This window comes from Stegodyphus dumicola, chromosome 9, assembly GCF_044657685.1.
Source record: "Stegodyphus dumicola isolate Sdum_Otavi_A_Nest chromosome 9, ASM4465768v1".
In the NCBI taxonomy this organism is placed as follows: domain Eukaryota; kingdom Metazoa; phylum Arthropoda; class Arachnida; order Araneae; family Eresidae; genus Stegodyphus; species Stegodyphus dumicola.
The window spans coordinates 152758543-152776841 of NC_140776.1; the positions used below are offsets into that span (position 1 = coordinate 152758543).

Consider the following 18299-nt stretch of genomic DNA (forward strand, 5'->3'; position numbering starts at 1 on the left):
TTATACGCTAAGCTAAAGTTATCTAATTCAGTTAATGTTGCAGATTGCGTTGTTCCTTAATCTTCGAATTGGATCCGGCTTATTATTTTTTGCAGACTGTTAGAGCAATTTTATAAAAGTAAGCTTGAACTTTCGATTATGTCAAATAGAATTTCCGATATATATTTACTACAAAGCGAAAGTATGTTTTGAAATCCGAAATCTGTTTATCAATTTCACGCTGCTCTGCGGCAGAGGGGGGGCAGAAACGTCATTATTAGATTATGATAGATTAGAAAGATTATGTCAAATAGAATTTCCGATATATATTTACTAATATGTAATTTGTATCTACAAAGCGAAAGTATGTTTTGAAATCCGAAATCTGTTTATCAATTTCACGTCGCGGATTGGAAGTTGATCTGTCAGCACTATCCTTATCTTCAGGGCAGATGTTTTTATTTTATTTGGTTTATAATTCCGTACTAAGTGTAGTATTTCATCTCGATGTACTCCGTCTTTGATATGATTTAAATCAAGTTCCTCGTCATTATAATTCGCTTCCGATAGTGAAGAAAGTGACTCAGAGGTCGTTTGACAAACTAGTCGGTATTCTCAACACAGCAATTATAGGACTTGAACAGCGGAACTTTGTAACTAAACAAGAAATTATGTCTGTTTAATAGAATTAAAGAGAAAGTATTATCACATGAAACAAAGCAACTTACACTGAAAGAAATGTTTAATAAAGTAAACAAATAAATATTAAGCTTTTTCTTTTTGTAAATTTTGATACCCTTTAGATCATAATTGTTCTTTATTTCATAAATTACGTTTTCATATTTTTAATTTTGTAATTTCTGTATGCCATCTTACCAGATTTAAACTGATGATCTATAATCCGGAATCGCCGAAGTCCCGACGAGTCCGGATTAAAGACTTTTGACTGTATTTTAAAATTTTCTCTATATCTCTGTGAATCGCCTTAAAATGTTCAATAAAAGTTAGCTTTTCATCAATAATCACTCCAAGATAATTAAAGTGACTTTTAAAATTAATCTTTATACCATTAAATTTCAACTTTGGTTTTCTAGTAGCCTATGAAAGAAAATGGCATTTATTTTTTCATTGTTGAACTCTATATTTTCTTCTCTACTCCAGTTCATAAAATTTTCCTCTAAACTTTTAAAAGTTTTTTCGAGTTTCTCTAAGGAGTCATCATAGGCAATAGCCAAAATATCATCTGCAAAGCAGAATAATTCAACACCAGTCATGTTAATAAAAATTTTATTGACAATGAGGCTCCAGAACAGGGGTGCGCTGCAGAAGCCTTGAGGACATCCTCTTTCAATATCGTAAACAAGATGGACAGAATCATTTTTATTTTTGAAAACAATCTTCCTATTTTTTAGATAATGTTTAATAATTTCAAATAGTTGTTTTGTGATCCCTATTTTCTTCAGTTCAGACAGCAGGGACGGCCAAATAATTGAGTCAAACGCTCCACGAATATCGAAAGCGATCAAGGGCAACATGATGTCTTTGCTTCTTATCTTTCAAATGAAATAAAACGTTATATAAGGCCAAATCCGTAAACTTGCCTCGTTGAAAGCCATAGTGCCTGTCACTAATATAGTTTATTTCTCTTAATTTGTGTTGAATTCTATTTGTAATTAGTTTGCATAAATTTTTGCATAAGTCTTTAAGAGGCAAATAGGTCTATATCCTCCATTACCTTTTGGAATGAGTATCATTTAACCATTTTTCCAAGCATCTGGAAAAATACGCAAATAAAGACATCTATTATATAAAATCAAATGAAATGAAGGAAACTCCTCGAATAATTTCTTAATAAACCAAACCTCGAGAACTATCTAATCCGGGGGCAGAATGAATTCTTAAAACACTTAATCGTATAAGAAATTTCTTCATAGGTAAAAGCATCTTCAATTTTGTAATCATCTTCCATATTGACCTCCCCCGCGATACTTAAATCACTATCCTGCTTTCCATATATGACTTCTTCCACCATTTTCCTATAAATCTCCAGCCCACCAGCGGCCGAGCGGTAAAGTCGCTGAACACTGGTAGTTCGGTCAGAGGTTCGAATCCCGCGAACGGGCTGGCTGCATGGGTGTTTTCGTGGTTTTCCCCATGTGTAACGTGTATACGAGCCAGTTTCCCTTAGAAAGTCCTCCACGAAGGCATCCCTCCTCTTAGGTAGATAGCCCTCGAGGCTTTGCCATAATCACACACACACACCTATAAATCTCCTCCACAGAGGCGACACGCCCCTCTTCCTGTGACTGTTTCAAAATCATTTGACTTCTTAACCTTCCTTTTGCAGTCCGATAATAATTATCATAATACTCCTTATTTAGTAGAAAGATCCTATTTATATAATTTCTTTCAGTTTTTTTAAAATTTCTTTTGCATTCAATTTTTCTCTTAAGTCTAACATTATTATCGATCTCGCTAACCTGGGAACTCTTCCTTAGTGCACGAATAATCCTGCTTTGCTTGTCCAAATCTGAGTCCACCAACTAGTAATTTGTCTTTGTTTTTTCTTACATTTTACTTTTAGGTACTTATCCATATTATATATTCCCTTCTGGATTATCGTCTTTTGGGCTAAAAATTAACACTGTTATGCTTATTATAAAATTAATATCGTTTTATTTATTTATTTATTTCGATGTTCGGATGTTCTTGATGTTCTGAATCCAAACCTATTCATTAAGTTCGATTTCCTGTTTCATCTCCTCCTTCCCTCTCCAATCTAGTCCACATATTAAATTTGAAATTCTGTATCATAAAAAAAAAATAAAATAAATAAAAATAAAAATAAAAAAATAATAATAATAATAATTAAAAAAAAAAAAAAAAAAACCCTCTTCCTTTTCTTCACCCCTGTTCCGGTGGGTCCCCTGCAGTTCCTTCTGGGCTCGAATTCGAGAACAGGGATGACTGTATAGTTGGTTTTCAAGGATTCTCACATGTCTAAAGGGTAGGGTACGAACGGCGCCAAATTTAATCAAAGATCCTCGTCGCCCTCCTTTCTAATCTACGAACTGCGCGACGTTTCCTGTCCCCTATTTCTTTCCCAAGAAGTTTCGGTGCTACAAAAAGTCATTTATCGCCATTAATGGGACATTCTATTGACACTGCAAGCCTTTATTTTCGTTTATCAATATTGTAAAAATTGTGCATGCAAAACAAATATTAATTTAAAGTCTGGCATGTGCTAAAGTAAAAAAAAATTTCTTTTACACTCATTTTAAAGTTTTATGATGCTTAAAGGACTGATGAGCCAGATCGTTTTTATTCTCTGTAAGAATTAAAAACTTTCTAAGTTGTAGATTTTAATCGCTTTTTGAATAGTAAAATTGATAGATTAATGACATACACAAAACTGATACATAATCAACGTATCAAATATCGGATTTGTAGGTCATCTTAAATAAGTTTCTTGTCTAGATAAATATTAACAAATCTTACATAGCGGAATGGTTTTAAATTTTAAATTTACCATTTTATGTAAAGAGTTCTAATTTAATTTAAAAAATTATCTTTATTAAATCTAAAAATTGGACTTCTCAAGTCGTTCTAAATTCACGCTAATATTATTGCAATATATTCCCATATTAAGCTTTCCATTTTTAATCATTGAAGTTATTTTAAGGTTATTTAACTTTGTTACAAATTCCATATTTTAATACTAGAAATGTTTAAATATTTATTCTGTTTTCCACCTGATGTACTTTGGCATACATTTAATTTTTAATACACATTTAATTAATAAATTAATAATTATGAGCGTCAGCAGAATTTTCATGATTAACCCAAAAAAATCAAACTCCCTTATATTCATATCCTGGGATTTTCAGTTCCCTTTTAATCCATTCCTTTTTTACATATTGTTGCACTGTACTCAAGTTTTCATGTATGTAGCATTTATATACTTTGTATTGTATTTATGCCAATTTATATTTAAATGATAAGTTTTACAAATTCTTGCATCACAACTCTAGTTAATAGAAGATGTTTCTAACACCTTGGCAAAGCTTAATCTTCAGCATGTAGCTTATTTTCCAACCTAGTTTCAGGCTGAATTATTTGTAAAATTAATTACTTGAAATTTAATGAAGTAAAAATACTTTTTTAATTTATTCTTTAAAAATATTGCAAAAATTTTCACCTTTACTTTAGCATATTTTTTTACAAATCCCTCTAATAAGAAAAAATAAGGAAAGAAATTAGCTCGGTTTCGGTGATTGATACCTCGAAGCAAATTATATGTAACATTTTTCCAAAAGCATAGAATTTATATGGATATCAATAAATTAAGGATTATTTCTCCATCTAATTTTCTTACCATGTTTATTTCAGAATTTTCTTTTCACACTGTAGCGCTTAACTTTATGAGTTTTCTATAATCATTCAATTTCTCTAACCATTCTGACAAGTAGTTATATTTTTAACCACTGTATTTTAATTCTTGTTGACTATCACTTGTTTAATAAGTGCAACTTTTATTTTATACTCAAATCTACGTAAAATAGCATTAAAACTTCATTTATGCAGAGCTCCTGGTCGATTGCTTGTTTTAGATTGAATGAAATTAAGCTTATAATTACTGTTAATTAGCTTGTTATTAATTTAATTATACTTTTCTAATTAATTATATGTTCAGATATTTCCAAGTACATTACTCAAACTTTTGCATCCCAATTTTTAATTTTTGGTTAAAAAAATAAACTTTTATTTATTGAGAGGCCTGATTGATTATATTAATTTGCAGTATTGTTTATCTAATTCCTTTCTTCTAGATAAATTTTAGGAAAAACTTCTTAGCATAATAATTTAAATTTATTTACAATTTATACATCAGTGTTCCAAATGCATAGTAATGTTGTTATAATAGATTTCATGCTAAGCTTTTTTTAAATTTAACTAAATTTAATTTCTGCAAACATTTACATGATTAATTAACAAAATATATTTTTAGCACACTTTAACACACTTTGATATGGAATGCTTCATAATTATTTAATTTATGATATTATTATAATAAATGAAAGATGTTTGTAATGCTAATATGTATGTTTACCAATACCTTTTAGTTTCTTTTTTAGCTCTTGCATTTATTACTGTTATTCAAGTAATTAGCCTGCTTGTTAGATATTTTTTACTTGTTCTTATGATATGTAATTCTATTTATTTATTTTTATTTTCCTCTTGGCTACAATTGGCTGCGAAAAGTTAAACTGTAACCCTGTAGGCAGCAGGGGGAAGAAATTTTGATTGACGCAGTTGGACTGTAGCTCGACTCGGGGGGGGGGGATTTTCATTAGCGCAGTTGGAGTACACCCGTCTAAAGTGGACACGAGTCGGTTTCACTTAAAAGGCCTACGTGAAGGCATCTCGCCGCATAATTTGATAGCTCTTGAGTTGCTTTGCCTGAAATAACCGAGACTTTTACTACATATTCACGTAAAACATGCTTTTTCTTATGAAAAATCACAAAGTAATAAATAAATGAAAAAAAAATTAATAAAAGGGAGAACATCTGCAAAGATTTTACCGTCACACCAGATGCTTTGTTAACATGTTTTCTGCAATGTACATAGTGTAAATATTTTTCTTCATTTCACTTTTACTCTTCTAGCAAAGCCACAAATGGACTTTGCGCCCGTGGAGGTCCGTGGCCCGTGGAGGGTGATTGTGTATTGTATAGTGTGTTAAAACTTCGTAAAATCAACGGTTTGGTTGAAGCTACTATGCTTCGCCCACTACTGCTAAATTGAATTGCCATCCCACCACCTTCGATATTCAGTTACAAGACGCCAAGGAGTAAGGTCGCTACAGTCGTAGCGCCAGTGCTACTTCTAACAGCATAATCATTCTTAGAAAATAAAGGTTAAAAGGCTTACCTTTTAGTCGAACTTCTTTCTCGTTCCGAAGGCGTATTTGGGAATGTTTTTATTAATTACATTCATCAAAGGCACTACACACGGAAAACGAGAGGCTTCTAAGATAATAAGATATTTAATTTACAATCACATCACTAAACTAAGATATATATATAACACAGAAGAGAAGGATTACGTGTTTCACTCAAACGTCCATCACGAGTTCTTAGTTCTGTTTTAGTTTTAGCCGCGTCGGAAGTTTTCAGCACAAACAGTGCATAGGTTTGTTCCATTTACTGGATTACTCTTCTCTTTTTAGGACTCCTAGACAGGATACTTGGATACTCATGTGTTTTATACCGGCATTCAACTGCATTAGACAGTACTTTCCTGTTCTATCGATTTTGTCCACAATGGGCCTTGTGATGAAAATTCCTTAGTAAAGCACTCGACACGCGAACGTGTATGCGAGAAGTTTGAGACTCTTTGTCTCAGTAAGAGTTCAAGACAGAACAAATATAGACAGGCAAAGACCTCCGGATAGTGTATCCTTTTTATGATCTATGATCTACATGTTCGCTGCCAAAGCTGATATGGTGGGTCTTTTCACACGCGCCCAGATCCTATCTGCAAACTTATAATTTTCTATTGTTTTATTATTTAAATGCAAATACAATCGATTTCTTTTAACAATAAATAAATTTACAAGAGTATACGCGTAAAGGGCATATGAAAGAATATTTTTGCTGCTTCCCAAGTATGAGATTTTCTGACAGACAGTGCAGAACAAGGTAAAGAATACTTATCCGTTCTACCCATTCACGCGAAAGCCTTGCGCGTGCGGATACGATATTTTGCCCTAGTCTTATACGAGTCACTGAACGAGAATTTGAGTAGCCCATTTATAGTATTTCCCAAGTGAATAAACAAACAAAATAAAACAAAATCTGAAAGCTTTATGCCCGAAGCGGAATTTTTTTAACGTTTTGCGTGTTACTTTTATTACTTCCTTGCGCGAAGTATTGTAATGACAAAAAATTCCAGGTATCATATTTCAACGAAAATATCCATTTTTACCGCTATCGAATTCAATTTAAAAACGGTTCAATTTAACAATGTTTTTGCATGACATTTGCACGTATGGGGAGAATAATGGACTCTTTTTCTCCCAAAACATTATAAAATTGATTTAAAATGGATTCAGAAGAGATTTTTTTCGTGGTGTCTGTACGTACGTGTGTATGTGCGTGTTTATTTCGGATAACTCAAAAACGAGTATCCTCAGAACGTTGAAATTTTATATATACGACAGGCTATAGAATGTAGTTGTCCGCCTCTTTTTGGTGGCGATCGGCAGCACCAAAAGTAAATAAATATTAAACGTACATAAACACTCTGTTACTCGACTCCATGAGCTCAGTTTTATATGTTGGTAAATTGTGCATTTTTTGCTTTAAAAATAATTTAATTACGTTGTTCTTATCTTCCGTTTCAAGTTTTCATGCCTTTACTTAATCTGCATACAATAGTTCTAGAATTATCAACAATTTAAAAAGTTCTTTAACTGCGGATAAGCCAAATTTTTCTTAACATAGCAGCTATATTTTCTTACAGTTGAAACTTGTTTACATTTGAGCGGAATGGGGAAGTACGTCTTTCTGCACCTTAAGTGTCTTTTTGCCGAGTTGTATCAAAAAGAAACTTTTGTACTGTAAAATTTTAGTAGCATTAAAATTAAACATTTTTATTTTTCCCTTTTTTCACATTAAAAAAATATCTCTACCTTTAAGTCTGGTGAGTCTTGAATATTTTGATTCTGAAGCTTAAATGATGTAATAAATGTCCTTTAAACTAAGGTTTCTAAACTGTTTTTAGCAGGATAATGACGGAAAAATCATTAGAAATATTTCACTAGGTATTAACACTTTAACTCCTATAAAGGACACATAATGCAGTTTGCCAGATAGAAAACTCAGAAAAGTGCACATACATTCCCGAATCAGGGGTATATTATCCAAATTAGAAAATAAATAGCGGCATTTGCTAAATTTCAGGCTGTTTTTTATCGCAATATTTGAATGTTATTTCTAACGAATAAGACCAATTAAATACATTACATTATTATAAATTAAAAGACTTAACAGCATGATGGAGATACTCCTTCTCAGCTCTTTGGGATGGGATACAAGTCTTGAAATCAGAGCCGTCCTCCTGCGTCATTTTTTACTGACCACGCCTTTTACATTATATGTTACTACAAAATTAGCGTTGAAAGAGCTAAATTCATATATATTATTAACTGAGGTTTTTTTTTTCAGTGTTTTCCATAAGAATGCACATCAAATTTTGCAAAATCTGAATTTACAAGCTCAGTATTCCATAAAAAGGAGCTAATAACATCAAACTTTAGTTCCACCTTATTTCTAAGCCCCTCCTACTATGAGAAGACTGCGAGAAAACAACGAAGGCGAAAACGTCGTAGTACAAAATATCGTTGGAGAAAATTAGCAAAGAGAAAATATCGCAGTTCTAAAACATCGTGGTACAAAATATCGTGGTCGAAAATAAAGCGGTTCGAAAGCTTCGCAGTTTAAAAACATCGTCGTCAAAAATATCGTCGTATAAAATAAAGTACCTACAAAATCATAGCATGGCGATAACGTCGCACACATGCATTTTTCAAATCGTATAGTGACATTTTATGTAACTGACTTTCGTCATAACTAACAAATCGACATCCAAAAAATTTATTGCACGCTATACATGAAAATGCTAATGCTACTTTAAGAATAAACGGAAACAAAACAATATATAATTTTCATTAAAATAATATCAGATTGTCAAAAGTGAAAAAAATTAATTTCATCACCAACTACGCAATTTTTATATAGGTAACTTCATGCAGTTATTTTCCTTTTTGTAAGCATTTTTAGACTGTATTTTTCATAAAAAATTATCAGTTAAACTTTGTAAAAAAGGATAATTTATCACTGACTTTTGTTAAGTAAGTATATAAATTTAAAATTAAGTTTTTTTTTTTTTTTTTAAGTTGCATTAATTTTCTACTCATTTTCAATTTTTAAATGCTTAAGTTTCCTTCTTATTTTTTTGAGCAAAAAATTATTAGTTCGTTCAAAAACATGAAACATAGAAGTAAAATAATCCCTTTTTCGTTCTTGTGCTCTAAAATCTTTATACGAACATGCATTTAAAACTTTCAAAACCTGAAAACGCATGTGTGCAATGTTATCGGCATGCGATCGTTTGTAGGTGCATAATTTTTTTGAAGTTTTTGAAACTCTTTATTTTCGACCACGATGTTTTTTCTTTGCTTTCTTTCCTCCCACAATGTTTTGTACCACGAAATTTTCGCCTTGCGATGTTTTCGGCGGATACCTTGTGCATCATCTACTCATGGACCTTGTAAGAGATAGACCAAGGCCAACTTATAGCAGAGTATATAAAAAGAGTAATATGAGTATTGTTCATTACTACAAATTTTGTATTACGTTTTTGTTATAAATCTGTATTATATATAAAGTAATGTAGTGCAAATAATTATTTATTAACAACTGTAAGAAAATTTTTAAAAGGAAGAAAACTTTGCAGTATGGCATAAAACAATATATCGTCCTGTATCACTAGTAGCAAACAGAGATATTTTTTAATGGAATTCACTTTTTGTTATTGAGCTATGTTACATAGCCAAAGTATAGCGATTTGCGAGCGCCGCCTAGTGATGAATCTCGCGAAACTCATTGGAAAACTAGGCACGGAAATTTCGTCCTCTCTGACAGGCCTTGTCCAAAACACGAGCAGATTCCCCGGCAAAATCAAGGTTACAACAAAACTGAAAAAATGGAGGACTTATCACAGCAGCACTCAATGCTTCTAATTAAGTACAAAGGTATTATTAATCTCGAATAATTAATTCACAATTATTATGCGAGTTACATTTACCGGTGTACCCATATGTAACTATTTCCTTCCTCATACGAAAAATCTGCTTCTATTCCTACGCAATCGTCAGTAAGCAAAATGATAAGCTTAGGAACATGATAAGTCCACGTATGACTTGCAACAACTTTCAGAAGAGCAAGAGCGGACAACTACTTTTTTAAATACCGGGAACAGCGCGAACGCAGTCCCGACTACCAAAAATTGTGCGCCCCAACCAACCGCAATTTGCGGAAGTGGCAGCCGTCAGCCGCCCGTAGTGCAATGGACGGCCTCCGACCGGGGGAGCCCCCTCCATGATCAGGGCATCCCCGACGCCAAGTAAGTATGCTCGAAGCGGTTGTAAAATATCTTAAATGGAGCTTTTGATTGTGTTTCTTAGTGGTGGCTAACTTTACAATAAAGAGAGAGTTTCTTTGTAAAAAGTTTTAGATTATTTATCGAAATAGCATAATATAAATACAAATGCAAACCGGCAGCTTGTATTATAATGAATATATTTCTATGCAGTAGTAAAACTTAAACTAAGATGCATAGCAAGAGTTCTCAATCGATGGAAGATTCCATTCTCAGAAGAAAGAAATTTGACAGTTTCAGGCGACAAATGTCGGACTAGAACGGTAAACTAATGCAATAACAAAATATCCATGGCAATAACATCACGTGATCAAGAAAAGACTGAAAAAGTTCGATTTTGGCATTGCGTAAGACCGCACGATCAATAGAAATGTTTTTGTGCATATTATGCAATGCTTTGCATAATCTGGGTTTCAATCAATCCAGATTCACTACAGGTTCGGTTTTAAAATTTCAAAACAAACTAACTTTTAAACTGAGTAAAATGAAAGTCAACTCTAAAAAAATTACTGCACAAAGTAATTCGTCTTTTTTACTGTGTTAAAAGTTATCGAAATAACACATATTTCATTTTTATAGGGTTCTGAATTCTTTCATATAGTATATCTAGCTTCAGACATTCATACTTGAGCTATTATAGGCGCCGCATGTTCTCGCAAAACACAAAAGCAACAATAAGAGAAAATGCAACTAATGTAAACAAAATTTCTAAAGAGTTACCAAACATCAAAAGCATTACCGAGAATATAAGATGAGGCATGGAATGAATCAACAGTAGGTATGATATGAATAACTACTACAAGGGCAAATTATTCCCATTGGTTTTTAAACTTAATTTGCTGATGTCACTGTGATAATTGGATAGCAGTTTTGTTTCAATGAATTCCGTAACAATTGCATCAAATCGAAAACTCATGAGTTAGATCATCAAATGCTTATTAAACGCAGAAGAACAACGGGTTTTTTGAAAGAACAGACTTAACGTTCATTGTGTTGAAGTGCCTGCACAAGAATTAATGACTGAATACGTATAAAAAATCACTGGAATGATTGAAAACCTTTTCAGAGCATTATCTTGAACTGATCTTAGCACTGAATGTAGCCTCACAATTCGCCGAACGACAAGCAATGGAATTCTTTGCTACGAAGAAATGTGTGAAGAGAAAATTTCAAAAAAGAAAAATGGCCAGACAATCAATATTGCGATTTTTAGTAAATAAAAAATGAATTACGAAAACCTGCATTTTTAAAAGAATTATTTTTATTAAAAACATTTGAATTTATTAGTCCCTTTTTTCATTAAAAAAAGCAGGGAAGAAAAGTTTTGAAACAAATGATCATTTTTTCCCCCCTTCTATGTATTAGATCGTCAATTAGTTGCTTTTAAACAGTCCAGCATGGTTGATGAACTGATTGCCTGAACTCCTGTGAAGTTTGGTTTTATTTAATTATATCAAAGTCTCGAGTGTTATCTGCCTAAGGAGGATGACTTCGTGGATGATTTTATAGGGAATATGGATTGTATACATGTTACACACGGGTAAAACCATGAAAACGGCCATGCAGACAGCCTGTTTGCCGGGATTCGAACCCTGGACCGAACACTGATGCTCGGAGACTTTACCACCCGAACTACTCGGAGGTACTGCCAAACTTGGTAAATGCAATAATAGTTCATATATTATTATTAAATATATATGCAATAAATATTTATTAAGTACAATAAACTTATATTCATGGCAGATCTCATTTACTATTATTGCCATTATTTACCACATTTCAACTTTAATTTTCATCTATAATATCTATGAATCATTTAAGGGAATATGAGGGGGAATGATATTCAGATGCATGGTGTGAAAAGGGGAAGAGCAATAATAAAGGTTGAGAGCCCATAGTGATAAAGAGAGAGATTTAAAAAAAAAAAAAAAAAAAAAAAAAGATCTGTTTCAAAATACAAAACGTCACGCAGTTAGTGTTTTTGAAATGTCGCAACTTATATGGTATGTCACGAAATTTCCCCAAATTTCTGCATCCGTTAGCAGTTTCATTTCGAGAGAAAATTATTATCATTCGCCATGAAACTGGTGAAATTTAAATAGGTGGTGAATATGAACATATGAACACCTACAGTACAAGTCCAAAAGATCATAACAAGTCCTGGGACATCAGCAAGCCCTAGAACTTCCACGAAAGAATAACGGCACATGTGAATATCCATAAGCTGCAGTAAGATTTTAACTATGTCTAGCTACAAATAGAAACCTATCTAGAAAATGGCGCTCATGTTTTCAAAATCCATGTGTGCTCAGAAATTGAAATATACTTCAAAACTTATAATAATTTTAAAGAATCACATGGCTATTGTTAAAGTTTGTTTTAATGTGCAACCGAATCCATATATAATGTATCGTTAAGTAGAAAATATTCCACAATCTCAGTGTAGGATGTGTATCAGTAAATAATTTTAAATGAATTTTACCGCATTTTGAAAAATGTTTCACGATTTACTTTGGTTTTATACCCAAATCTTTTATAATACCTTTTATATGAATTACAACTGTAATGCAATAAAAAGAGAAATTTTTGTTAATAATAAGTGCTACATTAACAGCAAACTTTGTTACAAAGAGAAAGAAAATGCTTTGTAAGATACAGAAAGGCTATTAATAATTAAGGAAATTTAGTAATTTAATTTCATTCTTACTTTTTATTACCAACTTAAATAATTAGATTAAAATCGATTAAGTATCTGAAAAATTTGAAATTTGTCTGCTGCAAACGCTCCACACAATGCAATGCAAATCAACTGGTATGCGAGGTCATGTACCTTATAAGAAATAGGCTAACCCAAATGGGTTTTCTCCCTCATCTGAGGCATTACCGGCTGTCACCTTGATCACATCCGGAGGAGTAAGGACAACTTGCAGAAATTCAACATTGGTTGCCTATTGCAGCGTGTATAATTGTCAAGAAAAAGCTGGTTGTAGCGCCTCATTTCACAAATTAGAATTTCTACATATTTTTATTTTTGAAATTGAGATTGATTTTTAAAAATTTAGCCTATTTATCAAGCATAATTAACGTTTGAAATAATTATAAAGCTATTGCATGCTTTCAGGGCTGGATATTTTTTTAGCTTTTCCTATGCTGTAAGGAAATTTGTAACCACGTCTTTTTGAAAATAATATTTTAAATCTTAACTAATAGAAAATTTCAAACAAGCAATTTTCTCTTGCAATTTTTATGCTTTTTATTGGTGTAAAAAAGCAAAAAATATTAAAGTATTTAAAAACGAATTTTTGTTTAAAATTCTAAATTGTGCTGCTTTTATAAAATTATAGATGAGTATTATAGCACAATTTCTATAAAGGAATTCTATTTCAATTATATTTCATAATACATCATAGTGATAAACACTTTTGACTCCTTAAAAATTTTTATACATTTAATTCTAATATTAAAATTGTATTTAACCGTAATAATTAATTTTGCTTGTATTTTATAGTGATTATTTTTTTTAAATTTATTTTTAGTTTTGCATAAGATTATTTTTATTTACTGTTAATTTAATTTATTTACTGTTAATTAATTAGCCCAAAAGGGAGCTAGCCTAGAAAGGCTGTTAGTTTCGAAGCGGTATTTTGCACTGTTTTACTATAAATGTCCGTGTCTCCTTGCAAATTGTTGTTACTAAATATTATCGGCCTGTATCATATTTAATGAAATTAAATAATGAAGAATCTGCATGAATACATGTAAGTTTCTCGCACTGTGACAAAAACGACAGTACCTAGAGCCCTGAAATTTTGAATAATGTCATCCTCCACCCGAACATGGGCATCTGGACGGCCGAATTTCGAATTTGTTTTAATCTATTTCATATTTTGTAAAACTTTAACGAATTTTTGATTAACAAACTCAACAGTGTGAGCACTGTACGGAAAATAACAGTTTTATCTCCAGTGCAGAAATTCTAAAGATATGCTGTTTTCAAATGTATGTGGTTTACGGGCGAAGAACATGATATTCAATAAATATAGGTAACATACAAAACGTTAAAAAAAAGTTTTCTTTTGGGCGTAATATAAAATCTGAGTTTTTCTAGATTTTATTTTACCTTTTATTTTTTCCCCCCTTCATTACACTCAGAAAATTTTATACTCCGAATTTTATATATTACTTAAATAGATATTTCACTTTAATGTTAATAAGTTAATGATGATATAATCAAATAAATTATTGTTTTTTAATGTTATTATAGTTTTGAAAATCACTGCTTGAAAATGGTCATTAAATTAAAAAAAATTATCAGGCCTTGTTTAATTTTACCTTATTTATTTCAAAGCAATCAATCTTATTTAATTTTACGTTTTTTGTACGCAAAATTAAGTTCATAAATTTTGTGTTTAGAGTTTTTACCGTTTTACAAGTAAAGATGTTTGTACAAGAACTACGCGTGAAAAAAATGCGCAAAATGCAGTAACAAATGCTTTAATGAGATATATTAAATCCTATTTGGAAAAAACTGTGGCTTTCATAATCTCATCACTACACAGCATATCACATTTAATAATTAAAAACAGTTATGTGATACAAACGCCATAGGTTTCAGTGTTAAAGTACACCAGATCGTCCCTACTCTTTCTTGGGGACATGTCGGTGACGCGCGCCCCGCCCACTGGGTTAGGTCCAAACATTACTAACGTATCGATCGACACGCCTTTGCAACCATTTCTACCTAACAAGTTTCGTCATATTGAGACACCCGAACTAACGCATAATTTTTTTTAGGGAAAAAAAAAATTGTACGTGTGTGCGTATACATATATATATTACGCACCCTTGAAGTAATTGAAGTAAAAGTATTTATTATGTAGCGAAAGGAGCGAAAACGAAATATATGCTCCTTTCGCCTCGAAAGATGGGGCAGGATATTAAACTCTAACAACAACTCGTTTTATTTCTAAAAGAAGGTCGTTGTATGCACTAAAAGCTTAAGAGTCGCCTCGTTCCACTATTTCCATGCTAAATAAAGTAAATCTGCGTCAACTGTACGAGATTATAAGTCTTGGAATCATTCCCTCTATTCTGAGACATCTTTTTTTTATTGACCACGCCTTTCGCTTAGAATACTTATTTAGGTTATTGTGTATAGAAATAAATTGTTGCATAATTTAGAAGTAGAACATTTTCAAAAGTTCTGTTTTATGCAGAACTGAATACATTTTTGTAAAAACTGAATTTTTCACTCGTCGCAATTCCTGACATCCAACTGCGAATACAATTACTTTTATTTTCTTCCCCGCCCACTAAGCGATTTAGATCGCTGTTGCGCGGACGCATTTTGAGTACTATTTACCGAAATTCGATAGTGCATATTTTTGTAACCTGTAAAAATATACATACATCGTCTTTTTCTAATTATCCGTATATAATATTATGTACTATGTGTCCTCGTGGTGACCCAACAAACGGTCTCCAGACGGATACGTTATGGACGCCTTTTTGTTATGTATTCGTATAAATGTCGAATGTCCTGTAGATTAAATGTTTAATGAAGAAAAATTTGCCAGTATTAATAATTCGATGCAATAAACATCCATCTCAAATATCATCGGTACTAAGATTGTTGTTAATGGAGAAAATCATTTTTGGAATATTGCAATTAATATGTGAATTTTGCCGATTGAAATGCAGAAGTGGAAGAATTATATAGCAAAATAAATATAGTCAAGTCAAAATTGCGGCTGCCTATGCTTGAAGGCGTGCTGTCTGTAAAATATAGCTAAAAAGAGATAAGAAACGTTGATAAAATTTTCTAATTCTAAAGGGTATATCTTTTCTAAAATTCGTATCATGAGCACTTTCTGGTAAGACCTGCGCAACGCTAGAGGGCGCCATTGCGTGTGCAGTTTACAGAGATTCTTTGGCAGTTATTCGATAGGAGGTGTGACGCACCGATGTGAGATTCTGAGATTGAGATATTTACTTATGACTTAACTTTTTTTCTGGTCATTAACTACTAAAGAGTTTTCGCCAGTAGATCGTATTAAAGTGCACTTGGCAAAGATATTTTCAAATAAATGGTACTAGGGAAGTACCAACACCCGTAAGCGAAGAAAATTCAGCTGCGTGAGCTGGCATAAATACTTACGAAAGTAGGCGTTCATCATAAAAATTGTGCAGTGATGAGCAATGGCATTAAACTGAAGCATGCAGGCAAGTGCAGTGAGTTGTGTGGCAAATGCAGGTGGTGAGTGCATAGTAAGAGTGCAGGATAAGCAGTACTGAGACATGAATGCCGCGAAGACAGTTTGAAGCTGTGAATGGCATAAGAGTTCTTCATACCACTGATGGGCACTTTCCATAAGAGTGAATTGCAGCTGAAATTTAATAAACGTAATTAAAGAATTTCCCAAGAACATGAAAAATTATTTATCCTAAATAAAATAAATTCGAACTTATGTCCCCAAAATATGTTCGGCGTTCAGTAATACTTAACCATCGATTCCAGTGATTTCGAAAATTAACATTACTTTTCGTCACAAATTTACGAAAATTAAACAAGAATCAAGCTCATAACTACCAGTTTTAAATCTGCGTATTCAAATGCTGATATCTATTTATAAAACATATTCTGAGCTATAACAATTAAGTAATGTAGGTTTACCTAATAAATATTCCTTATGGTAAACGGTGTAAGAAATCCGTTGATACTCTGCCATAAAACATTCATGTTTTCTACTTTTCAATTAGAAGGGAGAGCGCGAACGCAATCCCAGCTACCAAAAATTATGCACCCCAAGCAACCGCAATTTGCGGATGTGGCGAACGTCAACCCCTCGAAGTGCAATGAGAGGCCTCTGCTCGGGGGAGCCTCCTTGTTGATCAAGGCGTCCCCAGTGCCAGGTAAGTATGCTCAAGGACGAAATTTGAAAAATAATCAGTAAGTACTGAATGTATACATACTGGTGGATAAACAGAGGAAAATTTATACCTCATTTTTTCGTGGATTTCACAAAATTCGTCGCTAGATGGCGCTCTTCCACAGTACCCATTCTTAAGTTGCTAGTTCAAAATGATAGTATTTTTTATGGCGATTATTATTATGCGTAATGGGATGTAGATTTCCTTCTTTGATCTTTTCTTGTGTGCTTCAAATGTATAGAAAATTGATGTTTTCTAAAACCGAAAAATTGCATAAAACTAGCTGCAATATTTTTATATGAATGAGGTTCAGAGATTTCCTGTTTCTTTCTCTCCCCTAGTATGGAAAATATTTATTTGTAAATAATTATAATAACAGTGATTTTAAACTGTACCATCGTTATTTCAAAGTCATTCAGAATTAATTCTATTGTTTAGTTGTTTATTTCTAAAAAGCACATTTGAGCGGTTGTTCCAACTGGACAATCTTGTAGCATTGAATCTGCCAATAAAATATGTTTTTGATACAAAAAGGGCTTGACTTTTGATTTCCGAAAATTTTCAAGTCTGAGGATAGCACAGACATTGTCCCATTTTTAAAACTCAAGGAATTTTCTAAAGAAATGTACTAAAGTATAAGAGCCGCATTTCAACAGAAGTTATTATCAACACAAATTACACCAAAAATAGGATATAACTCACTCATTTTTTTTCCTCAAGTATAGTATGTGATTAATATTTGAAAATATAGAAAGCTCATCTTACATATAAAGTTTCCCCCTAGGGATAGGAGTTAAAAAATCTCAAGTTAAATCTTGCTCAATAAATTCTAAAGCACTCATAATTTAAATAATCAAATTTGCCTACTTCATTTTCTCCTCAAGTCCTTGCAACAACAGTTTGTATTTCATAAATGAATCAATCCACTATCTTAGGTCAACGGTAGATCGGTACAGTTGTGTAGGGAAGTATTCGGTCCGAAGACCTTTACTCCCATATATCACTTGAGCTCAATAACCTCAAAAACATAAAATCTTGAAAAATCCGATGAACGGAAAAGCTTCCATGACTTGAAGCAATTATTTGGCAGATGAGGTCGTCATGGTTTGGCAGATGAAATCTCTTGGCAAAAGTATTAAGTTGTACTGAGGGTCAGCTCAGTCT

At 32.4% G+C, this 18299-nt stretch overlaps 2 non-coding genes across 2 annotated transcripts; both read right to left on the bottom strand.

The window, feature by feature from the left end:
* Positions 1 to 10015: 10015 nt before the first annotated feature.
* LOC118200628 (U1 spliceosomal RNA) lies at positions 10016 to 10177 on the bottom strand. Its single transcript, XR_004760117.1, has one exon. It is a non-coding gene; the product is annotated as a U1 spliceosomal RNA (small nuclear RNA).
* A 6787-nt stretch (positions 10178 to 16964) lies between these two features.
* LOC118200627 (U1 spliceosomal RNA) lies at positions 16965 to 17125 on the bottom strand. Its single transcript, XR_004760116.1, has one exon. It is a non-coding gene; the product is annotated as a U1 spliceosomal RNA (small nuclear RNA).
* Positions 17126 to 18299: the final 1174 nt, after the last annotated feature.